Here is a 12,216-nt window from a genome sequence, read left to right as displayed (position 1 = left end):
TATATATATATATATACACACACACACACACACACACACACACACATATTACTTACTTACTTACTTACTTACTTACTTAGGCGATCCCTCGTTGGACGAGTAAGATGGTCTTCCATCATGGGTTTCCTTGTGGGTCCGTAGGTGGCTGTGGAGCCCTATTCTTGCTCTGCATCTTCTTCCGCAGTGAGGGCATTGGTTTCCAGGTGGAAGGCGGTCCCGGTCAGCGTTGGCTTGACGCGCCTTCCTCCTGGCACGTTTCTCTCTTTCACCCTCCACTCGTGCCTCCTCGAATTCTGCAGCACTGCTGGTCACAGCTGACCTCCAGCTGGAGCGGTCAAGGGCCAGGGCTTCCCAGTTCTCACAGTCTATGCCAGAGTTTTTAAGGTTGGCTTTGAGCCCATCTTTAAATCTCTTTTCCTGTCCACCAACGTTCCGTTTTCCGTTCTTGAGTTCGGAGTAGAGCAACTGCTTTGGGAGACGGTGGTCAGGCATCCGGACAACGTGGCCTGTCCAGCGGAGTTGATGTTGGAGGACCATCGCTTCAATGCTGGTGGTCTTTGCTTCTTCCAGCACGCTGACGTTTGTCCGCTTGTCTTCCCAGGAGATTTGCAGGATTTTCCGGAGGCAGCGCTGATGGAATCGTTCCAGGAGCTGCATGTGACGTCTGTAGACAGTCCACGTCTCACAGGCATATAGCAGGGTTGGGAGGACAATAGCTTTATAGACAAGCACCTTGGTATCCCTACGGATGTCCCGGTCCTCAAACACTCTCTGCTTCATTCGGGAAAATGCTGCACTTGCAGAGCTCAGGCGGTGTTGTATTTCGGCGTCGATGTTGACTTTGGTGGAGAGGTGGCTGCCAAGGTAGCGGAAATGGTCCACATTTTCTAATGTTACACCATTAAGCTGTATCTCTGGCATTGGAGAGGGGACGGCTGGTGACTGCTGGAACAGCACTTTGGTTTTCTCGATGTTCAGTGACAGGCCAAGCTTTGTGTATGCTTCTGCAAAGGTGTTGAGAGTGGCTTGTAGATCTTCTTCTGTATGCGCACAGACGACATTGTCATCAGCATACTGGAGTTCTATAACAGATGTTGTTGTGACCTTGGTTTTGGCTTTCAGTCTGCTGAGGTTAAATAGCTTGCCGTCTGTCCGATGGATGATTTCCACTCCGGTGGGAAGCTTCCCATCAACAAGGTGAAGTATCATGGCGATGAAGATGGAGAATAAAGTTGGGGCAATAACACATCCCTGTTTGACACCCGATTCCACCTTAAATGGGTCACTTTGGGAGCCATTGCTGTCCAAGACTGTTGCCATCATGTCATCGTGGAGGAGCCGCAGGATGTTCACGAATTTGCTTGGGCACCCGATTTTTTGGAGGATGGTCCAGAGAGCGCTGCGATTCACTGTGTCAAATGCCTTTGCAAGGTCGATGAATGCCATGTACAGAGGTTGATTTTGTTCTCTGCATTTTTCTTGGAGCTGTCGTGCAGTGAAGATCATGTCCACAGTTCCTCTGGAGGGGCGGAAGCCGTTCTGGGATTCTGGGAGGGTGTCTTCTGAGAGGGGCAGAAGGCGGTTTGCAAGGATTCTTGCGAGGATTTTCCCAGAGGAGGTTAGAAGGGAGATACCTCGATAGTTTCCGCAATCTGTTCTTTCCCCTTTTTTGAAGAGGGTGATGATGGTGGCATCCTTGAAGTCTGCTGGGATTTTCTCGGTCACCCACACTTTTTCTATGAGCTGGTGGAGTTGGTGTGTCAGCGCAGGTCCTCCCTCTTTAAAGATTTCAGCGGGGATCCCATCCGGTCCGCTGGCTTTGTTGTTCTTTTGTTGGCTGATGGCATTGCTGACTTCTTCCAAACTAGGCAGTGCTGCAAGCTCATCCCTGGTTTGTTGTTGCGGGATTTGTGAGAGGACCTCTTCGGCCACACTGGAGCTGCGGTTTAGGAGGCTTTGATAGTGTTCTTTCCAACGTAGTGCAATTGACTTTTGGTCCTTCAGGAGTTTGGTTCCGTCTGATGAGCGTAGAGGCTGTATGCCATGGTTTCTTGGCCCATAGATGACCTTTGTGGCTTTGAAAAATCCTTGAGCATTATGGGTATCTGCCAGGTGTTGGATTTCTTCAGCCTTCTTTGTCCACCAGATGTTCTTGAGTTCTCTTGTCCTTCTTTGGACCTCAGCTTTTGCACTGGCATAGTTCTTTTTCTTAGCAACACAGTTGATGTCTCTCTGCCATGTTTGGAAGGCTTTCCTTTTCTTGTCGATTAGCTGTTGGATCTCGATGTCATTTTCGTCAAACCAGTCTTGATGTTTCTTGGCTTGGTATCCAATAGTTTCTTCGCAGGCTTGGATGATGGAGGTCTTCAGTTTGCTCCAATGTTCCTCAACATTTTCGGGGTGTACTGTGGGTAGATGGTCCTTGAGTGCTGTTTGGAGATGGGCTCGCCTGGAGGGCTCCTGAAGGGCTTGGGTGTTCATTTTGCGCCTTGTCTTTCTTCCTTGGAGTCTGCGCTTGGGGGCGATCTTGATAGCCATCGTGGATCGGATTAGCCTGTGGTCAGTCCAGCAGTCGTCAGCACCTGTCATGGCTCTTGTGAGGAGCACGTCACGGCGGTCTCTGGCACGTGTGATTACATAGTCTAAGAGGTGCCAGTGCTTTGACCGGGGGTGCTTCCATGATGTCTTGAACTTGTTTTTCTGGCGGAAGAGCGTGTTGGTGATGACAAGGTTGTGCTCCGCACATTTGGTGAGAAGCAGGATGCCATTTGAGTTGCTGTTTCCAACCCCGTCTTTTCCTATGGTGCCTGGCCACAGGTCGAAGTCTCGCCCGACTCTTGCATTGAAGTCCCCCAGGAGAATGATTTTGTCCTCCTTAGGTATCCCCGATAGGACGGTGTCCAGCTGACAGTAGAATTTCTCCTTGATGTCTTCATCAGCGTCTAGTGTTGGTGCATAGGCACTTATGATGGTTGCCCGTTGGTTTTTGGCAAGATCAATTCGGAGGGTGGAGAGTCGTTCGTTGATGCCAGTGGGTGCTTCGGACAGATGTTTCATCAGATCATTTCTGATAGCAAAGCCAACTCCGTGCATTCTTTGGTCTTCTTCGGGCAGTCCCTTCCAGAAGAAGGTGTAGCCTCCTTTTTCTTCCTTCAGCTGTCCCTCTCCTGCTCTCCGGGTCTCCTGAAGTGCTGCTATGTCGATGTTAAAGCGTCCCAGCTCCCTTGCGATGATGGCAGTTCTGCGTTCGGGGCGTTCACTGTCACTGTTGTCCATCAGTGTCCGTACGTTCCACGTACCGAAGTTCATTTTTCTTTTTTGGCCGCAGGATGGTGACCCCACTGGACGCGGCAGTCCAGTCAGGGATGAGAGAGGCAGACTATGTTTAGGGCACCTTTTCTAGCCCCCTCCCCGTGTGGGGTGAGCAGAGTGGGTCCTCAATAGGGCTGCTCAGTCGTGGATACAGCTGCCGAACTACTCAACTGCCTCGGACCTTGAGGTGGAACGACTGAGTCCGTACCCACCGCCCATGTGCCAGTCTGTGACTAGGGGCTTCCAGATTTCACAGTCCTGCCCCTGTCGCCACTCGCTGATCGCCATGGGACTTTGGTTGGTTTGTTTTTATTTTCTTTGGAAGACGCCTGTGCGTGGGTTTTTTTAATGTGTGGAGGTCAGTGCACAACTGAACAACACACAGTCTTCACAGATGAGGTTCCACTGGTGATGTAGTTTAACACAATGACCATGGCTTCTCAGTCTGTTGCAGCCTTCTTCCGCCTTCGCAGCCGTTGTAACATGTGCCATGTTATCCTCCGCCTGCTCCGCCGTTGAGGTCTTTGGGTCTTCGGACTGTGCTTGGTCTGGGACCTCCCCCGCGGCCACTCCTGGGAGCGCAGGACTCCAGTTGTTGTGCCCACAGGTTCATCGGAACACGCAAGCCCCCTCACCACGACAAGGTGACAGTCCATCGAGGGGGACACACACATATATATATACATACACACACATATATATATACATACACATACATACATACATACACACACACACACACACACACACACACTAGCTGTCCCCTGCCACATGTTGCTGTGGCTCAGTCTGGTGATCTGGAAAATAAAGTAATCAGAAAGTGTTGGTTTCTAATATATGTAATTTCTTTATGCTTGTGGGTAAACAATATTTCTTGTTGTTTCTTTGTCAGTGCTGTTGTAGAGATTGTCTGGTTTGCCTACTCTGGAACATGCAACATATAATTGTCCTTCTTCAGGGATCCCTTTCAAATCTATGATACTATATCTGTCATATATATACATATACTGTGTGTGTGTGTGTGTGTGAGAGAGAGAGAGAGAGAGAGAGAGAGAGAGAGAGAGAGAATCATATATATGTATCTATATCTATGGCTGGATGGCTCTTTGTCAGGAGGGCTTTGATTATGTTTTTTTGATCTGGTAAAGGGAGTTGGACTGGATGGCCTTAAAGCAGCATTTCTCAACCTGGGGTCGGGACCCCTGGGGGGTTCTCAAGGGGGTGTCAGAAGGGTTGCCAAAGACCACCAGAAAACACAGTATTTTCCGTTGGTCATGCAAGTTCTGTGTGGGAAGTTTGGCCAAGTCTATCATTGGTGGGGCTCAGAATGCCCTTTGATTGTAGGTGAACTATAAATCTCAGTGACAACTCTCAAATGTCAAGGTCTACTTTTTTATTTTTTTTTATTTATTGTTCAAACTTATATGCCGCCACTCCCTTATGGCTCGGAGTGGCTTACAAGAACAGACTAAAATCTAAAACAATTTTTTAAAAAAACAGCAATATCAAAGATCAAAAGCCTGTCAAAACAAATATGTCTTACATGCCCTGCGGAATGCTGATAAGTCCTGCAAGGCACGGACTTCAGGTGGCAGAGTGCTCCAGAGTAAAGGTGCCACTGCTGTAAAGGCTCTGCGTCTGGTTGCTGTTAGACAAAAGGTCTTAACACTGGGAACTTCCAATAAATCTTGATCCTCAGAATGAAGGGATCTCTGGGGTTGGTAGAGGGTGAGGCGGACCCTCAGGTACATCGGCCCCAGACCATATAAGGCCTTAAAGGTAAGTACCATCACTTTGAAAGTGATCCGGTGCTCAATTGGTAACCAATGCAGCTGCAGTAAGATTGGTGTTATGTGGCATCTCATTGGAGCTCTCGCAAGAAGCCGAGCAGCTGCATTTTGTATCAACTTGAGCTTCCAGATCATTGGTGGAGTTCAGAATTATCTTTGATTATATGTGAACTATAAATCCCAGCAACTACAACTCCCAAATGACAAAATCATATGTTTGTTTTTTTTTGAGTGATGGTCACTCCTTGTGTTGTGAGACGTTTTGTTGCCAAATTTGGTGTGATTTCGTTCATTGGTTCTTTTGTTTTTAAGGTACTCATTATGCACAGAGCATTTATATATATATAGATTAAAATGGCATAAGATTATATTTTACACACACACACATATATATGAGATACATTTTGATGGATCATCTTGACAGATTTTATAGCTTAAGAGTGCCTATGAGGCCAGCAGAAAGGAGGAAAGAGGTAACCTAGGTTAAAGCAATTTGTAACAACTGCAAGTTTCCCCTGTCTGACTCAGATCACCACGAAGGCTTTCACTGGAAGCTTTTGTAAAGGTCGGAAAGTGACCCTTGGCTTTCGTGGTTGACTTGTTGGTCATTTAGTTCCTCTTTGTAGCAAACAGAAACATCACCAGGCCACAGCTGCAGGCAACTGTCAAGCATTGAGGAAGTGAGCTGAGGATGCAGTGGTCAGAGCTGAGGAAGATTGAGACAACGTTAAAGCAAGTTCTAAATCAAATAGCTGGTTAGCAAAGCCTCTGGAAGTGAGGCTCCCTTTGACAAAATGTTTATACTTTGTATTTCTAGGTGCAAAGATTACTGCAGACGCAGACTCCAGCCAGGAAATCAGGAGACGCTTACTTCTTTGGAGGAGAGCAATGTCTAATCTCGATAAGATAGTGAAGAGTAGAGACATCACACTGGCAACAAAAATCCGCATAGTCAAAGCCATGGTATTCCCCATAGTCACCTATGGATGTGAGAGCTGGACTATAGGGAAGGCTGAGAGAAGGAAGATAGATGCTTTTGAACTTTGGTGCTGGAGGAAAGTGCTGAGAGTGCCTTGGACTGCGAGAAGATCCAACCAGTCCATCCTCCAGGAAATAAAGCCCGACTGCTCATTGGAGGGAAGGATACTAGAGACAAAGTTGAAGTACTTTGGCCACATCATGAGGAGACAGGAAAGCTTAGAGAAAACAATGATGCTGGGGAAAATGGAAGAAAAAAGGAAGAGGGGCCGACCAAGGGCAAGATGGATGGTATCTTGAAGTGACAGGATTGACCTTGAAGGAGCTGGGGTGGTGACGGCCAACAGGGAGCTCTGGCATGGGCTGGTCCATTAGGTCACGAAGAGTCGGAAACGACTGAACGAATTAACAACAACAACCAGCATTTATTGTCTTTCTTTTGTAGCTACTTACAAGTTAATTGTAGCATTCTAACTTCTTGGAAGAAACTGCAACTAGATATAAGTAACCTTTAAAGCTCTAATACAAAGAAAGATTGCTGTGTGGCCCTGGGTACATTAAAAAAAAACTTGGAAATGTCTCTTCCACCTCTCCTTTCCCATCTTGCCTGGTAAACCCACTGACTTCTGAAGTCAGGAGCAACCTATAATCAATCTTAGTGAGATCAAGGGAGAAAGCTACAGGAGTCAAGTCAAGAAGACAACTATTTTGCAGTATCTGAGTCTGTCAATGGAGGGGAGATGCTGGCACCTCAAGGACTTTGGCTTTTCTGAAAGGTAGACTCAATTTTCTCCTTTTTTAAAAAGCTATTTAATCTCTAAACTGTGCTCCATACTGTTGAAAATGGCTAGAGGCTTGACAGAAATTTGTCCTGACTGACTTCATTATTTACTCCTCCCAAAATTTTAATGAGAGGTTTTAGAATCAAAAGCCAACCAGAGATTACAGGCTGTCTGTCCCATAAGTCATGTTCATTTTTTTTCCTCATTATTATTTTTGAAGAAGCCTCCCAAACCCTGAAGTTGTGCCAAGGCAACAGTTTTAGAGACGGACACCAAGCCTATAGCAGACATATCTGAGTGAAACCACCCATGACTAATTCACAGACGACAGAAAGCCATTGCAGACCCAAACCTCTTGCAGTGCAATGACTCCCTACTCCCTGTTGTACAGCTGGGCTTGAGATGCAAAGCGTCCTCATCTGTGCAAAACAGCTTCCAGACAAAGCTAAAGCATTTGGAGAAACAAATATTTGGATAAATGGGAGTGCCATCAAAGCAGCCTTGGGAATAAATACCAAAAAGTAGGGAAAAAAACCAAAGTGGGATAAAGGTAGCACTAACAGACATATGGGATGGACAGACAAACAAATTTGATAGCCACCTACTTGCAGAAGTGGTACCAGATCATTGTCTCATATCTGTAGGAAAAATCTCAAATATCCTCAGAATCAACTCTATTTTGCTAGCTGGACTGAGAGATCTGCCCAAAGAGCAAGGTACAAACTCTGGGTGCATTTATACTGTGTACAACTAAAGCAGTTTGATGCCACTTTAACTGCCAAGGCTCAGTGTCACGGAATCCAGAGAGTTGTAGTCTGGTGAGGCACCCGCATTCTATGGCAAATGAACCTAAAGATGGTGTAAAACTACAATTTCCCATGATGCCATAGCACTGTGCCATAACATGGTGTCAAACTGCATTAATTCTACAGTGTACATGTGCACTAAAGACATGTTGGCTGAAAAGGCCTAAAAGGGTTGGAGAAGAAAAGGGGCAAAAGAGGGAAGGGGAAAGGATGAGGCCAAGCTATATCAGAGTCAAATGTCCTCCAGTTAAGGGACACAGCCATAACAACAACACAGAGTTAAGCAAGAGCAATGGTTGTCCAAGAAAAAATTCAAAATCCCTTAGGTTGGAGGAGGGATCTGGAGTCAGCACAGCTCGAGTCAACCTAGTGCCCATGAACAGCGGAAAAGGAATTTCAGCCCAGTTTTTCACTTTGTGCTAAACATGTATTATTGGAGCCCTCAGTGGTGCAAAGGGTTAAACCCTTGTGCCAACAGGACTGCTGACCGACAGGTCAGCGGTTCAAATCTGGGGAGAGCAGGTTGAGCTCCCTCTGTCAGCTCCAGCTCCCCATGCGGGAACATGAGCAAAGCCTATGGTGAAACATCAAAAACATCTGGCCATCCCCTAGGCAATGTCCTGGCAGCAGCCAGGCTCCTTACTGGAGAAAACTATAGGGAACATACAACACCCCTATTAAAACACCTTCATTGGCTGCCGATAAGTTGCCAAGCCAAATTCAAGGTGCAGATCATAAAGCCCTAAATGGTTCGGGCCCCGCCTATCTCCACGATCACATCTCTTTCTATGAACCGGCACGAGCGATAAGATCTTCCAAGGAGGTCCTCCTCTTGGTCCCACTACTGTCTCAAGCACGGTTGGTGGGGACGAGAGAAAGGGCCTTCTCAGTGGTGGCCCCCCACCTCTGGAACGCCTTTCCAAGGGAAATAAGACAGGCCCCATCCCTCCCCTCCTTTCGTAAGAGCTTGAAGACCTGGTGGTTTCAACAAGCCTTTGAAAATGACCAGTTCTAACAGCCCCACACAGTCTAACACGGCCTTATTCTTCTTACCACTTACCCAGATTCTTTCCTCTAATCATCCCTGGAATGAACAGTCACAGACCTGTACCTAATATTATTGTTGCCTGCCATAGCATTGCACTTAATTTCCGGGCCTTCTAGAATTTTTGGGCTTGCACAAATCTTGGCCCAGCCTTTTAAATTATTAAATTGCCTTGAACAAGCAGGATTACTTTTAATATATGTGTGTTATGGGGACAATTTTCATGCTTATATTTTGTTTTGTTGATCTTATGGTTATGCTGTTTTTACTTTGTATGTTTTGTGATGTTACCTGGGAACTGTTCTGAGTCCCCTCAGGGAGATGGAGAGGTATATAAATAAAGTTTTTCTTCTTCTTCTTCTTCTTCTTCTTCTTCTTCTTATTATTATTATTAATGTCCTTGCAAAGAGCCAATTCTCTCACACCAGAAATGACTTGCAGTTTCTCGAGTCACTCCTAACAAGGGAAAAAATGGCTCTGAAAATATTAAGTAACACACACAATTATGTCAATTTTGACTTAGTTCTCCATCGCCAGAGAAAACTGGCCTTCAAAAACGACAAGCCTCAACCAGCATGTGCAAAACATCTGCAAGGCAAAAAACTCCCCAGGTTTGATTTGAAAAGAAAAAAAAATAACAACAGAGCAATAAGAACAAGCCTGATCTGGCAACCTCAGTGGTACCAACTGTGCCACAACTATTCCAAAAACACACACATGAAAATAAATCATCATCACAAACACATTGCAAAGCTATCAAACATACATTGGCTTATGTAAGCTCAGAGAAAATAAGCGTTGAAAGGCACATTAACCAGACAATAAAGTAAGTAAGAGTTTCAGACATGCCTCTGAGCGATGCTGGCAAAGTGGCAGGGAAGATGGAAGCGGCAGGAGCAGGAATAATGCTGCTAAGACTTGTAACTCTTAAATGCTTTGAAAAAAGAAATGTTTCGTATTTCATATGGGTTTTGTAACTTGGACATACATATTCCCCTTCAGCCTTCTTAAAAGAAGAAGAAAAATTACTGTTAATCTCCACTTTATTGATATTTATTTATTTATTGTTTACAGTATTTATATTCCGCCCTTCTCACCCCACAGGGGACTCAGGGCAGATTACAATGTACACATATATGGCAAACATTCAATGCCAAAGACACACAACACATATAGACAGACAATCAGAGACTATTTAACTTTTCTGGCTGCCAAGGGAGCTGTCACTTTCATCGTCCATCTGCGATACTGATGAAGTACTTCCGCATTCCCTGCATGCTTTGCTGGAGTGCTTTGCTGGAGTCTTTTTTATGGCCTCGTAAATTAGTTAAATTAGCCTTCCCACACATAGGTGGTACCTTATTTTCCTACTTGACAGATGCAACTGTCTTTCGGGTTGCAAAGGTTGACAACAAGCTACACAATTGGTCAGAAGCTCACTCCGACCCAGGCTGGTTTCGAACTCATAACCTTTTGGTCAGAAGTGATCTTAATGCAGCTGACACTCAGTCAGCTGCGCCACAGTCCCAATACAACTACAACTGAAGTTCTGCTTTTTGGTTTTGGCACAAAGAATGTGTGGTCCTCCTTATATTGTTTGTCAGTAGTTATCATCTTATCTAGTCAGCACAGGAAAGGTGGTAAGAGCAGGTGGAGTTGCTCACAGCACAATGACCAGTGGTTAATAAAAATAAAAAAAACCTCAACTCTACATGCAGATAAGAAGTATTAATGTACAAACATAAAGGGAAACTATTTTTGAGTAGTGCCCTGGTTAGTGATTGAAAGCCAAAACCACATTTGATGCTGATTTGACCAATGGGAAATTCCAAGAAGGAAATGCTCCAGATATGTCTGTGTCTCTTATTCATAAAAAGAAAACAAGTAAGGGATTATTTCAATTCCTCCACCTCATTGGCCAACACACATTTTTGTGTCTGAAATGTTAGACCTGTTTCTGGGTATATCTGACCTGCTGACTCCAAAAATGGTGCCCTATCAGCTCTAGTTTTTGAGATACAGAACTTACGCCATGTACTACCACTTGTCCATTAAAAATCAGTATATTTCAAGGTAGTGTTTAAATTAATACTTTCTAAGCATGAAGAAAACATAGTAAACACTAAAAGAAAAGTGTACTACTTGATCCATACCAAACTTTTGCATACCAGGAGCCCATGAGCCCAATTGAATTGCCTCAATCATCGCCCCAAAGAACCCAAGGAGCAGGCATAAAAACCAAGACACCAAGATACTTTTTTTGGCTGGGCTGTGCTATCTATTCATTCCCTCTCAGACACTTACATGTAATTTAATGTAATGATGTATTTTAATTATGTTGTGCCCCATCTTGAGATGTAAAGGGGAGAGAGGCAGATAATAAAAAAACATTATTATTGTTGTACATCTCAACAAACACATACACGAGCATGTCCTCTGTCCAGCACATTGTAAATACCTTCCTTTGATCTCTCCACTACTCAGACACTAGTAGAGATACTTCTCTTGATCTCAATGACTGCAAGCAAATGTTGGGCTCTGAAATGCCGCAAGAAGCATACTACCTATGAGGCACACTTCATACAATACCTAACCACTACTGCTGAACAACCTCTGAACATACACACCTCAAGATGACTTTGTCAGCAGAAGCTCATGTTAGAATGTTTAGCTGTTACTCTTTATTTGCCTTCAAGTAACCAGCCTCAGGTAGCTTTTCTTGCCATTAAGCAACAGTTGACATTTAAGATGTATCTTGGATTACAGTCCAAGGATGCCATCTTGTGGAAATAGTAGCACCTGGTCAGCTTTTTCTCTGTGTGTGTGTGTGTGAGGAGTGACTTGAGAAACTGCAAGTCAATTCTGGTTTGAGAGAATTGGCCGTCTGCAAGGACCCAGATGTTTCTGATGTTTTACCATCCTTGTGGGAGGCTTTTCTCATGTTCCCGCAAGGGGAGCTGGAGCTGATAGAAAGAGCTCATCTGCACTCTCCCTGGATACAAACCTCAGTCCTGCCGCCATAAGGGTTTAACCCATTGCACTACTGGAGGCTCCACCTGGTCAGTTGAAATTGGGAGAACAAGCTTGTAACAGAACTGTTTGCCTAGTGCAGGGGTCCTCAAACCTTTTAAACAGGTCACAGTCCCTCAAATTGTTTGAAGGCCGGATTATAATTTGAAAAAAAAACATAAATTCCTATGCGCACTGCCTATATCTTATTTGTACTGCAAAAAAAAAAAAACACTTAAAAACAATACAATAATTAAAATGAAGAACAATTTTAACAAATATAAGCTTATTAGTATTTCAGTGGGAAGTGTGGGCCTGCTTTTGGCTAATGAGATAGGGTTGTTGTTGTTCTTGTTGTTCTTGTTGTTTGCTTTCAAGTCATTTCAGACTTAGGTTGACTCTGAGCGAGGGCCAGGTAAATGACCTTGGAGGGCTGTATCCGGCCCCTGGGCCTTAGTTTTAGGACCCCTGGCCTAGTGCATAGTGTATACAGG

At 44.9% G+C, this 12,216-nt stretch overlaps 1 protein-coding gene across 1 annotated transcript in view; it reads right to left on the bottom strand.

Moving 5' to 3' along the window:
- The window catches only part of DCPS (decapping enzyme, scavenger), a 64,045-nt gene that overhangs the window by 42,457 nt on the left and 9,372 nt on the right, over positions 1-12,216 (bottom strand). The window lies entirely within an intron of this gene.

This window comes from Anolis sagrei, chromosome 7 (assembly GCF_037176765.1).
Source record: "Anolis sagrei isolate rAnoSag1 chromosome 7, rAnoSag1.mat, whole genome shotgun sequence".
Lineage (NCBI taxonomy): Eukaryota > Metazoa > Chordata > Lepidosauria > Squamata > Dactyloidae > Anolis > Anolis sagrei.
This window is presented reverse-complemented; position numbering and strand designations above follow the sequence as displayed.